This window comes from Canis lupus, chromosome 16 (genome assembly GCF_011100685.1).
Source record: "Canis lupus familiaris isolate Mischka breed German Shepherd chromosome 16, alternate assembly UU_Cfam_GSD_1.0, whole genome shotgun sequence".
In the NCBI taxonomy this organism is placed as follows: domain Eukaryota; kingdom Metazoa; phylum Chordata; class Mammalia; order Carnivora; family Canidae; genus Canis; species Canis lupus.
In genome coordinates this window covers 11,669,289-11,695,338 of record NC_049237.1, presented here as the reverse complement: position 1 = coordinate 11,695,338, position 26,050 = coordinate 11,669,289, and the positions used below count along the sequence as shown (strand labels likewise).

Genomic DNA, 26,050 nt, shown 5'->3' with positions numbered 1-26,050 from the left:
TTATAAGAAGAACTAAATCAAAAGCCTAGGGGTTAGGTGAAGGCATGACCCCCAAGCTGGAACCTGTATTTTCAGCCTTCTTCGCCACAAGGTTGACTGAATATGGGCCAATAGGATGTGGAAAGAAGCACGTAGAACTTGAAGGTGCTATTAAATATGAGCTGTTCTCTATCAAATTCCCCTTTCAGGTCAGAGATCCTGACCTTTGGGCTGGAGGCATGAACAGGATAGGTCTTTGGAGTCTAAACTCTGGGGAGCAGGGTTGAGGAAATGTGTGGGGAGATGAGTTCACCTAGATACTCTAGTGGCCAAAAAGTATCTCCCATGGCAGATGCTTCTGTTTGTACCCTAGCATGCATTTCCTCTCTTATCTTTTGATAGAATCCTTAAATTTTAACAGGACACAGGCATGGCCACATGGAGACTACATTTCCCTGCTCCCCCTGCAGCTATTGGTGGCAGTGATGTATCAAAGAGTCAGCCAATCCATGCCCAGGAGGATGAATCCCTCTCCTTGGTCCAGAATTTCTTCTTCCCTTCCAGTGGGCTGGAATATGGTTATGGCTGCAAACATGGTTTTTATGGCCATGCTGGTGACTGTGTAGATGAGGACAACACCACAGAAGATGTGGAGCAACAAATTGGAAGATAGGTGGCTTTTTTAAAAATTTTATTTATTTATTCATGAGAGACACAGAGAGAGGGGCAGAGACATAGGCAGAGGAAAAAGTAGGCTCTCTGCAGGGAGCCCGATGTGGGACTCGAACCCTGGACCCCAGGATCACGACCTGAGCCAAAGGCAGACACTCAACCACTGAGCCACTGAGGTGTCCCAACACGTGGATTCCTGAATGGCATCGTGGAACACAGTTGCCCTCTAGCCCTAGATGGCTCAATCTATTTTGGGATATCTTTATACATAGCACAATATTCTATGATCAATGTAAGTCCCTCCTGTATATATATAGTGTTTTACTCTTTCTAAACACTTTTAAATATATTAATTAATTCTACGGATTTTTAAAAATTAAATGGCTAAGGTAGAGTCAGTCTTACCCTAGGCTCTGAGGATACAGAAATGAATCGCACATTCATCATGATGGTGGGGAGGGTAGCCAGAAAAGAAACAGGATTTTTTGGGGGGAGGGTAATAGAAATTTGGGAAGACAGGGCAAGGTGAGGTTTGAGCCAGAGATGCTGGGGTTTCCCTTGTGTTGAAGGAGGTCTATCTCTTCTCCTTTAATTCAGTGGTTTCCAGCCTGTGGTTTTTGGACCAGTAGTATCAGCTACATCTAGAAATTTCCTGGGGATGCTAATTTCAGCCACCCTTACCCAGTCCTATAAAATTAGGCACTGGAGCCTAACCATCTGTGGTTTAACAAGCCCTCCAGGTGATTCTACGGCATGCTTAAAGTTGAGCATCACTGCTTTCATCCTTATAGCAGCTATGGAGGCCTGTCAAGGAAGTTTATAATGTACCCATTTTATGTACGGAAGAACTGAAGTTTAGGGGATTAGACAATTTGCCCATGGTTAGTGACAGACTCTGGATTAGAATCTGTGTTCTGATCAAAACCCCAAGTACTAGACCAACTTCACTATCCCAATTCTCCTTGTAAAGGTTTGGGATGGTTCCATGTATAGTATTTCTACACAGTGGCAGCACAGAGATGGATTTTAGACTAGCCGGGTAGACTAGAGATGGAAGGCACAATTACCGTTGTCTTCTGCAGATAGAGAGAAAAGACAGGATTTTGCATCTGCTGCCTGGGTGTGTTTCATACGACCTCACACCGGGCAAAAGTGGGCTCAGGGGCCTTTCTACGCAAATCTGTTTTCCGTTGCTGAGAGGGTGTTGGCAGCATAAAAAGCCCAAAAGGACCTTTCTGCATAGGTTTATATGGCCATGGTGACTTAGTAATTGCCCTCTATGTACTCCTAATTGGTAGATGTCCAGGTGGTATCAATTCAGAAACAGTATATTGAATTCCTACCATGCCTGTTTAGAAGGTACCTTAAGCAGAGGGAAAAAAAAATCCCTCCATGTCCTCTTTCAGAGATAAGGGTGACAGGCACCTCTCACAAGCTGACCTTTCAACATGGACAGAGTTGACCTGCATACGTATTTTTAAAAAGTACGAAGAACAGAATTTCTTATAGTTTTAAACCAGATGACAATTTCAAGGTTGTCTTACTATCCATTCATTTGTAAGACTTAACAATGAATGAATACTAAAGTCATCATTTTTTTAAAATTTCTATTTTTTCTTTCTTTCTTTCTTTCTTTCTTTCTTTCTTTCTTTCTTTCTTTCTTCCTTTCTTTCAGATTTTATTTAATTATTTGACAGAAAGCACAAGTAGGGGAGGAGCAGAGGGAGAAGCAGGCTCCCCATTGAGCAAGGAGCCCAACACAGGGTTAAATCCCAGGACCCTGAGATCATGAGCTAAAGGCAGACGCTTCACCAGGAGCCCCTTCCCCTTTCTTTCTAACAAGGAGATAGAACAGGATGTGATGGCCTCAGTCAAAATGGTGATTTTTAATTGTGCTTCTTTATGAGTCCATTTTTATTGGTTTGTGTCAATATGAAGCAATGCTGCTAAACTATCAGAAGTGAAACAGTCCTGAGCTATATCAAGGGAAGTGTTGTGGTAAGAGACTTTTCTATATAGATAACAGAACCCCAGAGGTGCAATATCTACTGCTTCTGTGAAGCTTCTGAGGGAAGAAAAGAAGATATGCATGAAGGACAAGGACTAGTGGGTTATTAGCTGGGCTTTGGGCCCAAACTGCACTATGAGTGGTGATCTTGGCTGTATTGCAGGTGAGGCAACTTTAATCCAGGCTTGAAATAGATCTCGTTCTCCAAACATGTGAGCACGGCCCCTTCTCCCTATGGACACCCAGGAATCTCATCCCTTGGTGGGAAAGCAAGCAAGCCAGTGAGGAATAAGTAAGAAAGCAATGACCTCAAAATCCAGACTTCTGCTGGTTTGGGCAGGCTGCCCCTCTAAAGGAACCATCTAGCAAGTGTGGCATCAAAGAAATCTTGCCAAGAAGGAAGAACACCTTTCAGCCAGGGTCATTGCAGTGAGAGCTCTACACTCAGGCACAGCCGACCAAGAAAACCTTCTTTCCCTTCACCCCGACCCATTCTTGGTAGAATGCTGAGGATGGGGTGTGAGGTGAAAACTCTGCTCATGCCTGCTGATTGACACAGTAGCTGGTGGGTCCAGAAAACTCAGCGGGGAAAGTATCAAACCAAAGAGAGTTGCCCTGCAGACAAGTAACTTAACCGATTGAATTTTTTACTTGTAGACATGTCTTAGGACACAGAAAATACTAATTTCTTCATCCAGCAAATCTCTGCATTGAGCACCACCTGCTAAAATAGCATTTGTGGTTGCAAAGATTACTAAGAGAAAGTCTTGAGTGTGTAAAGCTCCTTTCACCTCCAAGGGGCACAGTGTCTGAGTAAGGTATCAATGGATTGACTTGATCCAAACAATGGGAGAAAGAGAGAAAGCCAACTGAGCCTTCCTGCAGGATGGGTATCCTGATTTCCTTGGAAAACCAACCCTTAAGAACTTCACGCTCCAAACCCTGAAAGACCTCATCGAACAACTCCATTGACTCCAGTGTCTCCAAGATGCCTGATGTTATTTTTTGCCTTTGTTCTTTGTTTTTCAGAGCTGACCTTTACTTAATGATATTTTACTGTTACCCAGGTTGATGTTCCATCAAATAGTATGTTTAAAAAAGAGAAAATCCCATGGGACTTTCCTGGTAATTTTGCAGCGGTTTATTAGAATTTTAAATACTTTAGAAAATGGACTTTAGAAACCCACTTGAAAGAGTTTGAAAGAGAGAAAATATTGACCTTTATAATAAATTGATATTGTTATAAAAATATACCCTAGAGGAGACTGGAAATGGTCATTTAGAGTTGGACACTAGCAAAGTAAGCTCTTTAATGTATCTCATAAATACATTTTATGTGCTTTTCAAATGGTGAGAGAATAGTACAGGGTATTTTTTTCAATCTATAATTATTTTCTTCTCATCATAGGTTTCAGTGTGGTATAATTTGTCCATGACATTTAAGTAGAAGTGGGAACATTTCCACTTTCTGTTTCTAAACACTGTAGCATTAACAATGTCAACTAGATCCTATACATTATAATAATGTTGATTCTAGTGCTGGTCACACGGTGATAAGAAATGCATGATGCTCTCTTGGAGGTTTTACCTCTGAAAAGCGGTCATTGTGATTGCAGTTTTAACACAGGTATATAATGAAGATCCCGATTTGAGATTAGAGTTCACTTGGGCATGTTCAGGTATGCAAGAGGAGCCACACTCCCTAAAAATGTTCTCTGCCTCTGCACCCAATGTCTCCTGGTCCACCTTTTTTTACCCACCCCACCCCCCTTTTTTTTTTAATGTTCATAGCAGCTTTATTTGGAATAGCCAAAAACTGGAAACCACTCAGATGTCCTTCAACAGGACAGTGAGTATATCAAGGAATACTACGCAGCAATCAAAAGGAATGAGCTATTGACACATGCTGCAACCTGGATGTATCTCCAGAGTGTAACACTGAGTGAAAAAAGCCAATCCCGAATGGTTACGTACTGTATGATCCCACTTAACAACATTCTTGAAATGACAAAATCTTAGATTAGTGGTTGCCAGGGATTAGGAATGGGGGCCGAGGGGTGGGGGTGGTTCTAACAGGGTGCCCAGAGGGAGGTCCTTGTGGTGGTGGGACGGTCATTTATCTACACTGCTGTGGCAGCTACACAAATCTACCTGTGAGGACAGAGAACACTCCACCCGCATTCAAGTTCATACTCTGAATACCAGTGGATCAAGAAATAAGGGAAGACCTAAAGATGAGCTAGAAACTAGGAATGGGATCCTAAGTAAAGAACAGACAAGATAAGGACATGGATTCATTAGGCAGAGACTGGCAAGTTCTGCTGAGACAAAGTAGGTGTGCTAGTCGGGATAGAACGCTGCAAACAATGAGTCCTCAAATCTTGTGACTTAACGTTACAAAGGTTTATGTTTTATTCTGTAGAGTCCAAGTGGTTGGTGGGAGGCTGAATTTTACCAAGACAAGGAGAGCAAGAACATGTCAGTGTGTGCAGGCTGCAGTTGCTGTGGCAGAGGAAAGGAGGGCCGGAGGGCGGCTCCTCGGATCTTAAATACTTTGGCTCTGTTGGGATTAATGTCTTTTCCATCATTGTCCATTGGCCAGCATTACTTCAATGGCCCCTGTCTGCAACGGCTAAGGGAATGGAGGAACATGCATTTAGTGAGCAGCACACCTCTCTGCCATGCATTTTAAAGGATAGTTTCCAATACGGAGGTTGTATGTACAATGGAGCCAGCAGCTCTGAGGGGCTGCTTGGGGCCTGCAGTTGGTTATCCCACTGGCTAGTCACCAACTCAGCCCCTTGGATCCCAGTTCTACCTCTGCCTGGGAAGCCGGTGCTTTCCCTCTGGAAAGCATCTCATCTCAGTGACCATGGGTCTGACTGGTGGGCAGAGACCACATGCCAACATGCTGTAGGTTCCTGATTCGTTTTGCCAATGATACTGTTGGAAGCAGGAGTCAAGACAGTATATTTCTATTCAGTATTTCCTTTATCTGTAGTCTCTTCTGGGCTACATAGTTGCCTATGACTTGTTTAGCGTAGGAAAGAGCATACCAGAATTCATCGAGCAGCCAAATCTTCTGTACTCAGTCTATGTTTCTGATCCAAGAAATTTGCACTAACAATCATAAGGTAGAGCTGGCCATGATTTGGCTCTACTGGTGCCCTATCTGCATGCACCTCCCTTCCAAAAAGGCTCCATGCCAGGTACATCTCAGCCTCCAGCTCTCTAGCAGATAAGAAAGCCTTGCCAGTCCCCATCCTCAGACCAAACCAAAATCTTGACCCCTGTTTGCATTGGTTGGACAGACCTCCACCCAAGGGCAAATGAAAAGTCATGGTCAGGTTCCTTGGCTGTATGGGTAACTTGGGGAAACATGGTTTCCTTTGTTTGGGCATCTTCCTGCTAGCTTCATGGACTTGTGTCAAAAGCCTCTCCGCAGAGGGCAGCATTGGAAGACCAAGAACATGTTAACAGGCTTAGAGCACTGAGAATGCAAAGCATCAGCAGCACTCATGCCAAAACAATCGCATTGCAACAGAAGACAATGCCAGCAGCTTTTGTTAGAACAAGAGACAGGAAATCCAGCACAGATAACAAGACTCATGACATCAGGCACAGTTGCCCTCTGCTCAAATGTCAGCCCTTGACATGGGGCCCTGGCAGCCTGGTGGGGATGTTGGCAGGCACCGGCACTCTCGCAGTGCCCTGCTAGGGCAGGTGTGGTGGCTGTGCTTTCGGAGGGTGCCGGGGGTAGACTTCCTGCTGTGGGTCTTGGTAGAGACAGGGGATCCATCGATGGCAGGGCCCAAGGGAGGAATAAAATGGCCTAGACTGTGTGGCAGGCAAGAGGGCTGATGCACACAGAAAACCAGAGACTATTCCCAATTTTCAGAATCACCTGGGAGAGATCTGAGGGGTTGCCTATGCAAAAATACTTTGGGCCTGTGAATGCGACCTAGGATGCCACAGAGACATCTGGGCATCTAGGTGGTTCTTCCTAACTTTTTGTTTCTTTAAGTATTAGATTAGCACTTGGCAAGTAAAAGATATAAACCCTCTTTTTTTCTGAATAAGGGATTTTACATTATTTTATTCTGGTGTATGATTTGCATTTCATTTATGACCCACGTTTACTATGTGCAATTGTTTAGAACCTAACAACTTTTTGGGAAGCATTTGACACCACACCAGTTTGGTGGATAAAATGAATAATTTATCCCTGTGGGCAGCCCTGCCCTGTACCCTACTTGGCCCCAGAATATCAAGTGGTTCAATGATGTCAGATGGTAGTTTGAAATCAACTATAGTGGAAGTTGTCACACTTAAGGAAATCAGTGAATGTAAAAATTAGGGCTTTGGGGGGGGAGCGCCAACAACATTGTCCCCATTTATGCTACTGTCCTCAACTAATATTACAAAGCAGAAAGAGTTGAATCAAGTTGATTTTTTTCCTGTAGGCAACTGAGAGCTTTTGAAAAGAGGAATAATATTTTCCAAGAGAGTATGATGGATATGGAAATTAATCTGGCATTAATATATAGGAAATGCAAAAATTGAGAGACTTGTGTAGCCAGTAAATAGTTATGAGCCTCTTAAAATAATCCAGGAACAAGGAATTAAGTACTTGAAGTTGAGTGCTCATGGTATAAATAAAAGGAAAGAAATGAGCCAAAGAACCTTTTAGTTAAGACCTTAATTTTGGCAAATAAGGTCAGGGTGATTGGCCCTTAGTATATGCTCTTTAAATATGTGTTGAATTAAATTGAATTTGAATGAAACTTTTGTTCACAAATTTAATTCTCTGTTCTTTCTCTTTTCCCCTACCCTGTCTTAGGTCTTTCTTCATTCTCTTTGTTCTTTGCCTATTCCAATTTCTGTCTCTTGGGTTGCTGTTTTTTTTTTTTTTTCCATCTTTCTGTTTTCTGTTTTTCCTCACTTCAGTTCTAGAACAATTAGTAACCAATCTTACTCTCTGCTCAGAAATTTGGATAACAAAATCTCCTGGAAGTTGGGGTGATAGAGCTATCCCTCCCAGATACCAGGTAGTTCGTATTCCCTAACAGAGGTATATCAATACAGGCTATTTCTGGTTTGAAAAATACTTCGTACTCTCAGCATGCTCCTTCATCTTGTTTCAGTAACATTTTATAGATAGAAACAACAAAATGAATGAAATATGAGTCACCTTTAAAATTTTCAGCGTGCCTGTCAAATTAATCGCAAAACCTACACACCGAATTCACTCCTTTAATTGAATGTCTTATAGGTGCCACCTTTCAGCATATGCTGTAGTTAATGATCAATTGTTGCCATAAATGATTTAACATTTGTATACACATGGGATGACATGCCATAATTCATGGAAATGCCAATGCTGTGAAATAACCACAAACAGTGATAAATGGGCTGTCAATTTCTATATAATTACCCCAGATCTATCATCTCACTTTGGTATGTTGAAATGCATTAGAGCATAACAAATGTGCATCATCCCAGTGATCAATATCCTATTTTCAAATGAAAGTGTGTTACTGTATAATTATCATGTTATATTTTCTGATGAGTTTTCTGTCCAGCTATACTGTATTTTAATTTAAAAGTAAAAACCACAGATTGTCTACCTGGATTAGAATGACTATATTGGTCATAATGAGCACATGGTTTGATTCGTGCAATTTTAATTTAGACGTTAATTTTGGCTTGTGACATCACTTGGATATTAGATAGTTTAATTTGTCCACTTGAAGTGGTATCTTCTAAATAGCCGTTTTATGCCCCCAAATAAATCTCACTCTCTGAGCCTTTGATCCAAAGGCTGATCCAAAAACCTTTCTTTTTTTTCTCATGTATGAGTGTGATTTTTTCTTCCTTCCCTTCTTTACTTTGCTCTGTTTCTTGATTCTGCAGGATTTCATTTGGCTGAGGTAGGATTTTCTAGGTTAAAGACTAGGTCAATCAGAACCAATAGTAAACAATTTAAAACTACCTCTTTGATGGGTAGAAAAAGACCTTTTTTTGGACATTCAGATACTTTAAAATTTTTTCTGATAGTTTCTAGAAAGAATAGAGGGACATTAACATCTCAGTCTTGCAGGCATCCCTGGCCTTGGCATGTTCTCATAAAGGGGCAAAAGCTGCACCCTTGGCCTTGCTCAGCACCCTAAAGATGCATATCAGGGAGTCACCAGTCATTTGATTGACACACGAGTCTGGCTTGTTCATGCTCCAAGACTGTCTACTCAGCTAGTGAGAGCATGGCTGATTGCTCAGCAACTACCTCTCAGGGCTGCTCTGTTGTTCTCTTCCTGCCAAAACAACCAATTTCATTTATTTTTGTGATTTTTTTTTTGTTGGATAATTTGACATGTAACATTGTATAAATGTCAGGTCTATATGGTGTTACTCTGATTATATATTGTAATGTGGTTGTTGTAACAATATTTATCACATTACTTATTGTACAATATTATTGTCTATGTTCAATTAAGTGCACATTGAGTATCTATGGCTCTCTTAGTACTTGTTACAAGTTTGTACCCATTTATCTGTTTGTTTGTTTTTTTATTTATTTATTTTTACAAATTTGTACCCTTAAATACCATCAGTCTTATCCCCCTTGGCTCTTATCCCCTGATAACCACTGTTTTACTCTGTTTGCTTTTTTAAAAAAGTATGTTTGAATTTTTTTTTTTTTTTTTTTTTTTTTTTTTTAGATTCCACATATATGTGATATTGCACAGTACCTGTCTTTCTCTGTCTGGCTTATCTTGCTTAACATAATGTACTAAGGTCCACCCATGTTTTTGTATGTGGCAGGAGATCCTTCCTTCTCATGGCCATCGTGTATATGTAGCACAAAGTTTTAATCCATTCATCTGTTGGTGGGGATTCGAGTTGTTTCCATATCCTGGCTCTTGTGAATGGTGCTGCAATCCATGTGGGGGTGCAGATATCTTGTTGAACTCCTGCTTTCAATTTTTTTTGGTTTATTCCCAGATGTTGAATTGCTGGGTCATATGGTAGGTCTATTTTTATGTTTCTGAGGAACCTCCATATTGTTTTCCATAGTGGTTGGACTAATTTACATTCCTATCAACAGTGACAATGGTTCCCTTTTCTCCACATCCTCATCATCACCTGCTGCCTCTTGTTTCCTTGATAATGGCCATTCTCACAGGTGCAAGGTGATAGCTCATGCTGGTTTTGATTTGCTCTTCCCTGGTGATGAGAGATGTTGAGCATCTTCTGTGCCTGTTGGCCAATTTGATGTCCTCTTTTGAAAAAAACTGTAGCTCTTCCACCCATTTTTAAATCAGATTTTTTGGGTGTCGGTTGTATTCATCCTTTATGTATTTTTTTTATATTAACCCCTTAGCTGATATATGGTTAGCAAATATTTTCTCCTGCTCTGTAGGCTGCGTTTTCATTTTGTTGTTTCTTTTGCTGTGCAGAAGCTTTTGAGTTTGATGTAGTTCTGTTTGTTGATTTTTGCTTTTGCTATTTGGAAAAGCAATCATTTTTAGAAGTTATATAATCCTAGTTTCTTTTTGAAAAAAAAAAAACAGTCCTTCACTAAGAGACAGTGTTCTAGTAAAGGTTGAAGAAATGAATTAATGTGTGGTCTGAATGTCTAAGCAGGAAACGTGTGATGCTTGAAAGAAACATAATTCAGGAGGAGGTGAGATGCCTAAGAATCCTATGAGACGTTTCCCAAACTTGGGGATTGGGGCTCTGTAAATGTAGGATGCAGTATGTGCTTGCTCAAGGTGTGAGGCACAGTAGTGGGGCAGCAGCAGGGCTTCTCTGTGGTTCTCTGACCTCCCTGTGACTCTAATAGATGCTCTTTGGCAGAGGGAGCCCCGTATTCACTGACAATGCAAACAGGCCAGACAACACACAGGTGAGCCCCTTAGGATAACTACTTTACCGGCATTTCTGAGGGCTTCTTGACCCCCAGGACTGTCTCCTACTCATTTTTCCATGCCCAGAAGCCCTAATGTGTATCTTTGCACAGTGTTCTCTTGGAAATAAGCCTGAATTTCCCCATAAGTTCAGTACTTTTCAAAGCTTGCATGATCAAGTGAATTCACTATCTGAATTCTCGCTTCCCCGTCCTGTCACTTCTCAATTTGAGTTTTAAAACAGGCCCCTTAGGACTCCCTCACCTGGTTTCATCCCCCATTCAAGCTTTCCTGAAACATTATAAACCTCCTGGCCCTCATTCTGTCCTGTGAACTGGCCATGCTCCTTCTTTGGGCTTATACCCGAGACTAAACAATTCTTGTCTCCAGGTTTTCCTCCATTGATTCCTACTCAGCTGCTAGACAAATCTTAGCTTAAGTGTCCTTTTCCAAAGAAGCTCTTCCTATTCTTCCTGACTTGATGAAACCCTCTTCTTATGCCATCACTGCATTGCAATTTTACATTTAGTTGATTATTGGGTTGACATCTTCCTTCTCCACTAGACTATAAGTGGCTCAAGGGCAAGGCTTAGCTGTTTATTTTTCGCTTTTTTTTTTTTTAAGATTCTATTTATTTGTTTGAGAGAGAACATGTGTGCATAGGTTGGAAGAGGGGAGAATAATAGCTAGCTAATTATTTATTTATTTGCTTGTTTATTTATTTATTTATTTATTTATTTATTATTTATTTTTATTGGAGTTCAATTTGCCAACATATAGCATAACACCCAGTGTTCATCCCACCAAGTGCCCCCCTCAGTGCCCATCACCCAGTCACCCCAACCCCCCCTCCTCTTCCCCTTCCACTACCCCTTGTTCATTTCCCAGAGTTAGGTGTCTCATGTTTTGTCACCCTCACTGATATTTTCACTCATTTTCTCTCCTTTCCCTTTATTCCCTTTCACTAATTTTTATATTCCCCAAATGAATGAGACCATATAATGTTTGTCCTCCGATTGACTTATTTCACTCAGCACAATACCCTCCGGGTCCCTCCACTTCGAAGCAAATAGTGGGTTTTGTCATTTCTAATGGATGAGTAACATTCCAGCTATTTTTATTCAGAATACTTGCTAATAGCCCTTACTGTGCATGTGTGAGTGTGTGTTTAATATGGATGAAAACTCATTACACAAATTTGCAATTGCATTGGGAAATTATCTAATCTGTACCTGTGAGGAGAACAACAGTAAATATGGACATTTGTAACACAGATTATAACTTTGCAAGATAATTTCAAAACTTCTCTAAAATAAAATACCCTTAAAGCCACATAATAATGCATTCTTTTTTTTTTAAGATTTTATTTATTTACTCATGAGAGACACAAAGAGAGAGGCAGAGACATAGAGGGAAAAGCAGGCTTGCTGCAAGGAGCCTGGTGCAGGACTCTATCTCAGGACCCTGGGGTCACAACCTGATCCAGAGGCAGATGTGCAACCACTGAGCCACCCAGGCACCCAATAATGCATTCTTAAAAACGGAATACACCAAAGTCTTTTCCATACCTTGTCTCCCTTACTACTCAGAACAGCCCTATTTCCATTTCCAAGACCAGGAAGGTGAGTCATGTAAGGTAAGGGACTTTTTCAATAACAAAATTTAAACCCAGAATATCTGTTCCTAGGCCAGATCTCTTTCCAGAATATAAAATTGCTATCATTTCTAATATGAGACAATATAATATTCTCAGTTTAAAAGCTGACTTAATGTTAAAATGGCAATTATTTTATTTTAATGATGTTTTATAGTAGAATTTTCCTTTGTGGGAAGGTGTTGGTAGAGATTGTAGGGGTTCAGAGCAAGCCACCCCAAAATATGCCATCCTGGCATATTGATTATTTTGAATTAAAGGCACTTGAAAAACAGTAGATGCATGAAGGGCACATTGACCTTCCTTTTTCTTCCTGAAAGCAGGAGATAAAACTCCCATCTGAAAGGTGCCCAACCTGTACCAGGGGGAAGGAAAACATTCTTATCACCAAGACAGGGAGTCAAGGCCAAGAAATCTGTGGGCACAGGCTTTAACTCTTATCTTTCTAGTTACTTTCCCATAATTAACTACCCTGACCAAACCCCTTTGTCTTGTCACATTTTTACAATTTACTACTCTTTGCCTGGTCCAGTATGTAAGCCTTTGGCTCTAATTACTTCTTTAGGGTGTTCACTTTTCTTGTGAAGGCTCCCATGGACATATCAAAATTACTAAATAAAATGTGTATGGTTTTCTTCTGCTCAATGTCAGTTTAATTCCTAGGCCCAGCCAGAGACCCCAAAAGGGTGGAGGAGAAATTTTCCCTTAAAAGGTCAATAAAAAGATTGGAATGTTTACCTGAAATAGCAATTTATGTAACATTTTTCCATAACACTGCTCTAAACTAACACACTACAGCTGTTTCTCCATGACATAAAATTGAAACATTTTGCTTTTCATCTAGAGATTTTCAAACATCCATATGTTGAGCATCTTAGCCCTGGCAGGCATATTATGCTGTTCTTGAAGACAGAAAATCTGAGATAGAGACAGACATTTCTAAGACGAGTAGATAGACACAGAAGGCTGTGGGGAATATTTGTCTTCATTCCCTCTTCGTGGTCAAAGGAAAATCTCACAGGAAGAAGATGGTTGATTTTATGTGTTAACTTGACTGGGCCGTGGGGGGTCCAGACAGTTGGCCACACGTTATTTTGGGTTTGTCGTAGGGTATTTCTGAATGAGATTAACATCTGCACGGGTAGACTGGGTAAAGCAAATTGCTCTCCCCAACATGGATGGGCCTTGTGCCATCAGTTGATGACCTGATTAGAACTAAAAGACTAAAGGCTGGTGACTCTTGGATCCTGGCCATGGTCTTGTCCTGCCGTCAGAATTGAACTGAAAAATTGGCTCTTCTTGGGTGTCAAGCCTGGTAATTTTTGGACAGGACACCATTGGTTCACCAGGTTGTAAATTCTTTGGACTTAGACTCCGACCCCATCAGCTCTCCTGGGTCTTCAGCTCTCTAAATCTAATATATATATATATATAAAATATATATAATCTAATATATATAATCTAATATATAATCTAATATATAAATAAATAATATTAAAATATATAATTTATATATAAGTTAAATAATATTTATAATATATAAATATTTATATATATAAATAAAATACATATAAATAATACATATATATGTGTTTTATATAAAACATATTTATATATTATACATAAATGTATACATTCTAAGGTCTGGCTTCCAGACCATAAATATGTTTATATATATATACTATATAAATACATATATATTATGTATATGTATAATATACAGACATATTATGTATACATGTATTTTATATGTATATATATTACATATATATAAATAATATGTTTTTCTGGGGAACCTCAACTAATATGGATTTTGGTGCAAGGAGCCATGGAAGCCAGACCCTATTGGGTCTGGAAGGCAGGACATGGAGCCAAAGAGGATAATTCTCCAAACTTAACATCTAATAGAATTTGTTTTGGTAGCTTTTGAACTTGCTTGAGATATGTCACCTCTTTCTTCCTTCTGATTTCTCCCTCGGGGAATGGGAATGTCTATCCTACACTTGTCTAACGACTGTATTTTGGGAGCACTTAATTTGTCTGCTTTCAGAAGTTCGGAGCTAGACAGGAATTTTGCCTCATGATCAATTGTACCTTTCGTCATCACCCATATTTGATTTAGATGATTTGGGGGGAGATTTTGGACATTAGAATTGATGTAGAAACAAGTTAAGATTTTTGGCTTGTTGAGAAGAAATGAAGATTTTACACATGAGAAAGACATGAATTTTCACCGTCCAGGGGTGGGATGTTAATGCTGAATTGTGCCCTCCACCCATCTGTATGATGGTTTTTGGAGATGGAGACTTCGGGAGATAATTAGGTTTGGATGATGTTGTGAGGCAAGGTCTTTGTGACAGAACCAGTGCCTTGATTAGAAGAGACCTCATGGAGCTTACTGTCTCACTCTTTCCTCTGTCCTCATGTGAGGCCAGAAAGAGAACAGGCTGTCTACAAGCCAGGAAGAGAACCCTTACTGGAAACTGATCATGTTGGCACTTTGATATTGGACTTTTAGCTCTCAGAACTAAGAGAAAATAAACTTTCGTTGTTTATGCCAAGTGGTCTGCAGCTTTTTGTTGGGTAGCTCCAGTTAAGGCAGTAAACACTGAAACCACCTAAGACAACTTTTTGAAATCATCTTATTGAACTCAAACCAGCCGTGTTCTTCCCTTTCTCTCCCTGGAAACTGAAGTTAATGAAAACACTTCATAGAAAGACAAGTCACTAGTTTGCTGTGTTTTGCTGAAGGCAGCCACCCTTTCTATTACTGCCTGCGTGTCCTCCCTGCCCACTGGGTATCTGGATGCAAGCTATCATAATAACATGCTGAGGCTGGAATAACATTTAACTTTGAAGGAAAGAACCTTTCATTTGTTCGTCAGTCTCCTTACAGTGATTGAAAGGCCAGGACCAAGTTTTTTTAACACTAAGAAAAACTGCCCGCAGATGTGTGTGTCTTTCAAAGACTGTATTCATAACTTCTGGCTTCTTACACTTCACCCTTTTTAAAAACAGAAAGATCCAGGATAACTTGAGAACTCTTGTCCATGATGTGTGAAATTAATTATTTACTCTAAAAATATTTCATTGAAACTTTTTCAAAGAGGTGATAAGCTAAAAGATCAAAGTGAGTACACAGTTCAATTGTTCAGAACTACCTTTCATTAGTTTTTAATATGGGGGGATGCTGGGTGGTTCAGTGGTTGTCTGCGTTCAACTCAGGGTGTGATCCCAGAGTCCTGGAATCAAGTCCCACATCGGGCTCCCTGTACAGAGCCTACTTTTCCTCCCTCTGCCTATGTCTCTGCCTCTCTCACTCTGTGTGTCTAAAGAATAAATAAACAAAATCTTTAAAAAAATTTTTTTAATACAGGGATGTCACAAAAGTATTAAAGTTCTAAGTAACTCTATGGGACAAAAATCAATTTCTCAAAATGATAATTTAGAGTAAATTTAGATTAAAAATGACAGAACTATAACAATCTCAATCTAAAAATACAGTCTTTTGCTAGAAGTGAGAGAGCATTGAGTTTTAAATGCATATTTTAAAAATTATATAGCTCTATCTTTCTTGGGGAAATATATAAATACATCTCTCTTGGGGAAAGACATTTGGAAGTGTCTCTGTTTATCTATGTATAAAAATAAAACCCAATTTTACAGGATTCTATGAAAAACTTGCTCTTAAAAATCTAAGTTAATAAAACACTTGAAGAATTCTCGATAAAGTCAGGAAAAGGAAAATGATGCTCACTAGAACATGTAATATTTAATATTTTTTGGACATTCCAAAGAAAGGAGATTGAAATGAGAAATACAAACACTGCAACAGAACAGAGAACACTCTTATTATTGGCAGATGATATGATAATTTATGTGAAAAAGTGGAGAGATTGTAATGATATACTACTTTGAACAGTGAGAGGATGAAGTAAGGTAAATCACAAAGAATTGATGTTAAAGATGAATACATTTTAGTATATAAATAGCAACTGGAAAACAATGAAATCAAATATCTCCATGATAGTAGGGAAAAATACATGTTGAAATTATGAAGAAATTTATAGGAGTGATATAAAGAAAATTTTACTGAGGGACCAAAAAGAAAAATAAATGGAAAGGCATGTTCTCAGATAGGAAAACTGAGTATTGTAAAAATTTCAAGTTCTTGTACATTAACATATACATCCAGTGTGATGATGCTGAATAGCAAAATTTGGAGAGAGGCAGTGTGGTGGGGGGTTGGAGGGAATTTGACAGTTTGTTTCCAAGTGCATTGAAAAAATAATCCTGAGAAAGTAGTCAGAAAAGTTCTTTAAAAAGAAGAGTAATGTGGGACCCATGGATGGCTCACTCAGTTGAATATCTGACTCTTGGTTTCTGCTCAGGTCCTGATCTGGGGATTGCGACATGGTGCCCAGGGTCGGGCTCTGCTCTCAGCGGGATGTCTGCATCTCTAAAATAAATAAATAAATCTTTTTAAAAGAAAAAATAAGAGTAATAAGGTGAGAATAATTAAATACATTTGGCCTTAGGCCATGAATAGATATTATTGATTAAACTCAGGTGTCAAGCAAACTGGATTCACTCCCTGGTTTTGTCACTCATAGCTATGTGACCTTAGCAGAATTATTACCATATTCTTCTCACCTGGGAAATGGTATAATATTAGGTAAAGTAAAATGAAACTGTAATACTACTTTAAAAAAGAAAGTTAAGCTAAAGAATAATATTGCTATAAGTATAGCATTCATTAGTCAATGACAAAACTGAGAAAGTATAAATTAAATGATAGCTACAATTTATTTATTTTATTTTTAAATATTTTATTTATGAGAGAGAGAGAGAGAGAGAGAGAGAGAACCTGAGTGGGTGAGGGGCAGAGAGAGAAGCAGAATATTCCACAGTGTATTGAGAACCTAAAAAATTATTAGTAGTTTCCCATTCACTGATAGAAATTTATCTAAGGAAATAAGATGAAATGCCTCATGCATAAAAATGATCCTGGAAACACACCCATGCATGCATATGAAAGGGGCTTAAATGATTAACGGTAAGGAGATGGTTAAATGAAATGAGATGAACAAGTATGGAGACATTTAAAATGCTGTTTGTAAAGAGCACATTAGAGTTTTAAAGAAAAAGAAATAGATAATATATGCATATAGTTTGATCTCAACTATGCAAACACAACACATATGCAAGAGAGATTAAAAGAATGAATAAAAAATATTAATGGTAGACCAGTCAGCAGCCTTGCTTCAGTGTAAGCTTACAGTAGTAAGATCATGCTGTTATTAAAATTTAATAGATTCACTTTATGGGGGCAGGTGTTACTGCCCACCTATGATGATAAGAATTTGATTAAACAGTAATGTCTTTTCTGCCATTTGTTAATGGACTTTGGAAAGCATCTACTCAACATCTTTCAACATTGGGTTCTTTTGCTACTAGCAACAATAATACTTCACTCTCAGGGTCATTTGAAAGATAGAATAAGATATGAATGTGAAAGTTTGCTGTAAATGGCATGCAAATGTTATATATTCTCATTAAATAGTTGATAATTATTGAGTATCCTAAAGTCATGCCTGGGTCTATGGTTGAGATTTACTGACACAAAATCAATCACACCCATAGCTTCACGGCTATCATTGAGTGATGTTTCTGTAAAGAAGTACCTTTGAAAGTCCACCAATGGTACAGATTTGTCCATCAACATCAAATGAAAGTTATATCCCTGTCAGCAAGATATTACAAACAGAAAGAGTTGTCAGGTTATTAATATAAAAAGCACTGACTAATTTATAAAAGTATTCAGTTGAAAGATAATGGGAAGACAAGCTGCCAATGTTAAAATGAAAATTGGAGCATGAGACCTAGAAGTTGTATCAGGAGAATTCTTTGAAGATTTTGGTATAAAGAACAAGAATGACAGACACAAAACTGATAAGTGACAGACCATTGAGCAAGCCATCTTGATTGAATAACTATTTTTAAACATTTTTAAATGGAATGATCTTCATTGTATAGGTGCAACTGTTATAAAGGGAATAAAAACCAGAGAGAATTTAAGAAAAAGGAATGGACTCAAATGCAATGTAAGAGATGGATACAGACAAAAATCCTGCCACTGCCTCTACCTGGAACTCTGAAGTTAGAGCAACAGTAACCATGGATGAGACTTGGAGCATCCTCTTTAGGTAAGTTTCAAGATAAGTCTTCTTGATGTCTCAGTTTCCCTTACCACAGTACAGTGCCCATCAAGGATAAATACAACTAGGTAAAAAGGCAAAAATACAAAGCTTACATTAGATACTTAAAGTGTAAGGGGTGGGAGAGGAAGAAGAATTTGAATAAATAGAAGTATATTTATGCATTTGAGGAAGAAAAGTGTAAACATACACACCTGACATCGCTCTTCCCCATACGACCAAATGGACATGACCAGGCACTCGCTGTAACTGTTGCTCTGGTTTCTGATGTAAAAGAATCACCTCCTCTGTAGTCTTGTCCTGCAGCTGAGCATGTGAAAAGCCAAAATATCTAGTCAGTAGGCTTAATTCTATGGCAGCTCTTCGTACCGACTAATTTTGAAAAAAAAAATCAGTCCAACTAATTAACTGACTGCATTGACTGAATATACCATTTGTCAAACAATTGGCTGCACTTCTTTTGCTTAATTTAAAATCAATGTGATTTCAGAATGTTGGGGTGGAGGTCATCCTTGGCCTCCTTGTTGATATCAAGTTCCCTGCCGTTCAATAAATTTTGCTATTTATTTTCTATTATAAAAACAGTACATTCTCACTGAAGTTTCAAAATACAGAAAAGTAGAAAAAAGATTAAACACAGTTCTATTGTTTAAAACTACAAAATTGCTCGTGTTGTATTTTTCTGTGAATATTTTTTAAAGTATGCACTTTTGCATACTTAGGCTTAACAGGTAGCTTATATTTTTAATTTATTAATGCTATTACATTTTTCTTAAATATATGTCTTAATGACTGCCGTATTACCTCTAGTTGGTGGCTTCATTAACCACTGGTTTCCTGAATCATACTTTCAGCTTATGGCACTAGGTTGTCATACTACAACTTACATAGTGCTAAAAATCTTTGTATATGATTTTTTTGTACAGTTGAGATTAATTTCTGAGGGTTGATTTCAAGAAGCGAATTATTTTCAGATTATTTTTCCTAAGAGTTATCCATGAATGATTCTAAAACATGTTATAGCCCTATACCTTAGGAACAATTGGATTACAAGGTACGAAAAGTTGTTAAAGCTCTTAAGATAATAAAATATATCCTTCTTGTCCCCAAACCAGCAAGTTCTTAATTAAGATGCATTAGAAACATTCTCATTAAAGTCAGCAATAAAGCAAGTATCTCCATTAACATCACTATTAATAATGATGTTCTGGGGAATATTAACTTACACAATTGGACTAGAGCATAAACCACTGGACTTGAGATTTTAAAAAATTAGAAAGGAGGTGTAAAATTATTCTTTGATAATAGACCATATGCTCAGAAAATCAATTTTGAAAAACTACTCAATAAGAGAACTTAATAGTATAGATAGGCATAGATTACTATTCAGAAATCAATGAAAACAGAAAATTCTTTGAAATATGCCTTACAATAAAAGTGCAAAACAAAAATGAACAAGATTGCAAAAACAAACCTGCAAAAGACAACAAACAAAACCCAAAGAAAACGAAACACCATCTGCAGTGAAATCAATTCTGACCCGTTGTTGAGGGAAGGGTAGATTGTTACTTCTTTTGGAAAGTGATTTGGTGAATGAGTTATGTGGTGGATTGATGGAGCAGCAGTCCTAACTCTTCCCCTGTCTCTACCTGATTTGCAATGGGACTTTGCACTTCTCATTAATGGTTAAAGTCCCCTTCCTCATCCCTGAACCCAGGCTGGTGATTTTGGGGGGCCAACAGAGAGCTTCAGTGTAAACATTTTTCATGCCGGCAAGTTCAGTACATTGTCATATGACAAATACATTTGGTCTCATTTTTGTCTTATGAAATTATTCTTTCTGTTTTAAAAACTTGTTTCACTGCCTGGCCTGTTTGTTCAGACTGTGTTGTATATGTGTGTTTTTGGTTTTGCTTGAGAAATTATCATTAATTGCAACTCTAACTTTATAAAAAAGCTTTAATGCTTGGTTTTAGATGATCTCCATTAACCCTTTACAGGAATCGATGATAAAATTAGGGTATTTGCTCTTTTCCCCTCCTTCCTCTCTTATCTTCTCTACCCAGCTTTTAGTTGATTGTATCATCTTTCTTAGTGTTTACCTTCATGCTGTTGAATAAGTCTTTGGTTCTTTAACTTGGTTAATGAGAGAGTTTAATGAAGGGGCTATTTATTAACAAAGAGGAACAGGCAGGGTTAAGAGATTCGATAAGCAATGAGGAAGTTTCTAGGACTACCAAAGCTCAGAAGCTCCCATACCTCCTTTAGGTTTGCAGGGGCAACTAGAAGGAATGGTCACTAGAACATGATGAGAGCTGTAGCCAAACAAGAGGGGCTGGTTGCTAGGAGCTGTGGCTTAGGTAGAGGTAGAGCCACACCCAATTCACAGGAGTCCTGTGTCTTTATCGTCATCACTAAACTAGGAAAATAGCTATCTAATAGTGTGGTTGCAATAAACACCTGAAAATTAGATGTATGACTATCCTAGTTTAGTAGTAGTCAAATCAATTACCACTGGGCAAACAGATGTGCAGATCATGGATGAAAGGAAATGTGTACGTGTAGGTACATGTAATAAGGTATAAGTGAGAAAGAAAATAGGAATATCAGTGAAGGCACTCCAGGAAGGCATGATTGTTTACAACGAAGTTTAACTTGGTTCTAAGGTGAGTGCCCACACTTTGTATTGACTTAGTCAACTGTAATCAATATTTCCTCTCTACAGTCATTTAACTCCCTCTTATCTGCTCCTATGACATGCTTACCTCATTATAAGTCTGTGTGGTGTGTTTCTGCCCATGTGTGCACACGAGCTAGTACCTCTTCTAATTTGCCTAGAAATTCTCAAAGTACAGTTCCACTCGTGTAACCACACAGTGATGATGTTTCATTGCCGGGAAAAGAAAACAAAGAAATCAGTGTAGGAAGTCTGATTTCATTAGAAAATATTATTGTCCCTGTCACTTTTAGGTAGACATGTTTAAATATGACTGGGAATTCCAAATGCAGTCAGTGCAATGGAGCATTCCATGCCATGCCACCACCCAAAGGCTAAAAAGTTGAAACGTTTTTGACAGTAAAGAACTTCTACGTTTGGTTACTAAACTATGGCAGTACATATGGAACAATTGTTATTCATCAAGAGCAAGACAATAGAAAGGATTTAAATGATCTGGAAAAATTAGAATTGATTGAACGAATACAGAGTAGAACAATTCTGGGGACGTAAGCTGCAATGTAAAAACAAATATCAAATTCTTAAATCAGGCTCATAATAGAATGCGCAAATGACATGCATGTGTGTGTGCGCGCACGTGAGTGTGTAAGAATTCTGGGTGGAAGGATTTTGGCTTGGTTTGGAGAGCTGTGTTTGTAGGAAGTTAAGGAGTGGGCAATAGCAGCACTTTTGCCTCCATGGCACTTAAGTGTGGAAGGGGTTCTATACTATGTGGGTGTGAATTGCTCAAAGGAATCAAAGTCCCTGTGGGGTCATTATAGCAACATCAGAAGGACATTTCACTTTTGTTTACACATTGAGATTTCATTTTTGGAAGTCAATGAAGGCCTATATTTTTTTAATTTATTTTTTATTGGTGTTCAATTTACCAACATACAGAATAACTCCTAGTGCCCGTCACCCATTCACTCCCAACCCCCGCCCTCCTCCCCTTCTACCACCCCTAGTTCGTTTCCCAGAGTTAGGAGTCTTTACGTTCTGTCTCCCTTTCTGATATTTCCCACACATTTCTTCTCCCTTCCCTTCTATTCCCTTTCACTATTATTTATATTCCCCAAATGAATGAGAACATATAATGTTTGTCCTTCTCCGACTGACTTACTTCACTCAGCATAATACCCTCCAGTTCCATCCACGTTGAAGCAAATGGTGGGTATTTGTCATTTCTAATAGCTAAGGAATATTCCATTGTATACATAGACCACATCTTCTCTATCCATTCATCTTTCAATGGACACCGAGGCTCCTTCCACAGTGTGGCTATTGTGGACATTGCTGCTATAAACATCGGGGTGCAGGTGTCCCGGCGTTTCATTGCATCTGTATCTTTGGGGTAAATCCCCAACAGTGCAATTGCTGGGTCGTAGGGCAGGTCTATTTTTAACTGTTTGAGGAACCTCCACACAGTTTTCCAGAGTGGCTGCACCACTTCACATTCCCACCAACGGTGTAAGAGGATTCCCTTTTCTCCGCATCCTCTCCAACATTTGTGGTTTCCTGCCTTGTTAATTTTCCCCATTCTCACTGGTGTGAGGTGGTATCTCATTGTGTTTTTTTTTCTTCTTCTTCTTTTTTTTTAATTGGTGTTCAATTTACCAACATACAGAATAACCCCCAGTGCCCATTCCCACCAACGGTGTAAGAGGGTTCCCTTTTCTCCGCATCCTCTCCAACATTTGTTGTTTCCTGCCTTGTTAATTTGCCCCATTCTCACTGGTGTGAGGTGGTATCACATTGTGGTTTTGATTTGTATTTCCCTGATGGCAAGTGATGCAGAGCATTTTCTCATGTGCATGTTGGCCGTGTCTATGTCTTCCTCTGTGAGATTTCTGTTCATGTCTTTTGCCCATTTCATGATTGGATTGTTGGTTTCTTTGGTGTTGAGTTTAATACGTTCTTTATAGATCTTGGAAACTAGCCCTTTATCTGATACGTCATTTGCAAATATCTTCTCCCATTCTGTAGGTTGTCTTTTAGTTTTGTTGACTGTATCCTTTGCTGTGCAAAAGCTTCTTATCTTGATGAAGTCCCAATAGTTCATTTTTGCTTTTGTTTCTTTTGCCTTCGTGGATGTATCTTGCAAGAAGTTACTGTGGCCGAGTTCAAAAAGGGTGTTGCCTGTGTTCTTCTCTAGGATTTTGATGGAATCTTGTCTTGCATTTAGATCTTTCATCCATTTTGAGTTTATCTTTGTGTATGGTGCAAGAGAGTGGTCTAGTTTCATTCTTCTGCATGTGGATGTCCAATTTTCCCAGCACCATTTATTGAAGAGACTGTCTTTCTTCCAATGGATAGTCTTTCCTCCTTTATCGAATATTAGTTGACCATAAAGTTCAGGGTCCACTTCTGGGTTCTCTATTCTGTTCCACTGATCTATGTGTCTGTTTTTGTGCCAGTACCACACTGTCTTGATGACCACAGCTTTGTAGTACAACCTGAAATCTGGCATTGTGATGCCCCCAAATATGGTTTTCTTTTTTAAAATTCCCCTGGCTATTCGGGGTCTTTTCTGATTCCACACAAATCTTAAAATAATTTGTTCTAACTCTCTGAAGAAAGTCCATGGTATTTTGATAGGGATTGCATTAAACGTGTATATTGCCCTGGGTAACATTGACATTTTCACAATATTAATTCTGCCAATCCATGAGCATGGACTATTTTTCCATCTCTTTGTGTCTTCCTCGATGTCTTTCAGAAGTGTTCTATAGTTTTTAGGGTCTAGATCCTTTACCTCTTTGGTGAGGTTTATTCCTAGGTATCTTATGCATTTGGGTGCAATTGTAAATGGGATTGACTCCTTAATTTCTCTTTCTTCAGTCTCATTGTTAGTGTATAGAAATGCCACTGATTTCTGGGCATTGATTTTGTATCCTGCCACGCTACCGAATTGCTGTATGAGTTCTAGCAATCTTGGGGTGGAGACTTTTGGGTTTTCTATGTAGAGTATCATGTCATCAGCGAAGAGGGAGAGTTTGACTTCTTCTTTGCCAATTTGAATGCCTTTAATGTCTTTTTGTTGTCTGATTGCTGAGGCTAGGACTTCCAGTACTATGTTGAATAGCAGTGGTGAGAGTGGACATCCCTGTCTTGTTCCTGATCTTAGGGGAAAGGCTCCTAGTGCTTCCCCACTGAGAATGATATTTGCTGTGGGCTTTTCATAGATGGCTTTTAAGATGTTGAGGAATGTTCCCTCTATCCCTACACTCTTCAGAGTTTTGATCAGGAATGGATGCTGTATTTTGTCAAATGCTTTCTCTGCATCTAATGAGAGGATCATCTGGTTCTTGGTTTTTCTCTTGCTGATATGATGAATCACATTGATTGTTTTACGGGTGTTGAACCAGCCTTGTGTCCCGGGGATAAATCCTACTTGGTCATGGTGAATAATTTTCTTAATGTACTCTTGGATCCTATTGGCCAGTATCTTGTTGAGAATTTTTGCATCCATGTTCATCAGGGATATTGGTCTGTAATTCTCCTTTTTGGTGGGGTCTTTGTCTGGTTTTGGAATTAAGGTGAGGCTGGCCTCATAGAACGAATTTGGAAGTACTCCATCTCTTTCTATCTTTCCAAACAGCTTTAGGAGAATAGGTATGGTTTCTTCTTTAAACATTTGATAAAATTCACCTGGGTAGCCATCTGGCCCTGGACTCTTGTGTCTTGGGAGGTTTTTGATGACTGCTTCAATTTCCTCCCTGGTTATTGGCCTGTTCAGGTTTTCTATTTCTTCCAGTTCCAGTTTTGGTAGTTTGTGGCTTTCCAGGAATGCATCCATTTATTCTAGATTGCCTAATTTATTGGCGTATAGCTGCTCATAATATGTTTTTAAAATCGTTTGTATTTCCTTGGTGTTGGTAGTGATCTCTCCTTTCTCATTCATGATTTTATTAATTTGAGTGTTCTCTCTCTTCTTTTTAATAAAGCTGGCTAATGGTTTATCTATCTTATTAATTCTTTCAAAGAACCAACTCCTGGTTCTGTTGATCTGTTCCACAGGTCTCGATTTCGTTGAGTTCTGCTCGAATCTTAATTAACTCTCTTCTTCTCCTGGGTGTAGGATCTATTTGCTGTTTTGTCTCTAGCTCCTTAATGTGTAAGGTTAGCTTTTGTATTTGAGTTCTTTCCAGTTTTTGAATGGATTCCCCCCTTTGGACTGCTTTTGCTGCATCCCAAAGATTTTGAACGGTTGTATCTTCATTCTCATTAGTTTCCAAGAATCTTTTTAATTCTTCCTTAATTTCCTGGTTGACCCTTTCATCTTTTAGCAGGATGGTCCTTAACCTCCACGTGTTTGAGGTCCTTCCAAACTTCTTGTTGTGATTTAGTTCTAATTTCAAGGCATTATGGTCTGAGAATATGCAGGGGACGATCCCAATCTTTTGGTATCAGTTCAGACCCGATTTGTGACCCAATATGTGGTCTATTCTGGAGAAAGTTCCATGTGCACTTGAGAAGAATGTGTATTCAGTAGAGTTTGGATGTAAAGTTGTGTAGATATCTGTGAAATCCATCTGGTCCAGTGTATCATTTAAAGCTCTCGTTTCTTTGGAGATGTTGTGCATAGAAGACCTATTTGAGGGTAGAAAGAGCTAGATTGAAGTCACCAAGTATAAGTGTATTATTATCTAAGTATTTCTTCACTTTGGTTATTAATCGATTTATATATTTGGCAGCTCCCACATTCGGGGCATATATATTGAGAATTGTTAAGTCCTCTTGTTGGATAGATCCTTTAAGTATGATATAGTGTCCCTCTTCATCTGTCACTACAGTCTTTGGGGTAAATTTTAGTTTATCTGATATAAGGATGGCTACCCCTGCTTTCTTTTGAGGACCATTCGAATGGTAAATGGTTCTCCAACCTTTTATTTT

The 26,050-nt window shown here is 38.8% G+C and overlaps 1 long non-coding RNA gene across 1 annotated transcript in view; it reads left to right on the top strand.

Annotated features, from left to right (window-relative positions):
- LOC111090156 overlaps positions 1-26,050 on the top strand; it is a 45,947-nt gene that overhangs the window by 9,576 nt on the left and 10,321 nt on the right. Inside the window, exon 2 of the long non-coding RNA XR_005371051.1 lies at positions 18,257-18,426. This is a non-coding gene — a long non-coding RNA (uncharacterized LOC111090156). The remainder of the gene's footprint in view (positions 1-18,256; positions 18,427-26,050) is intronic.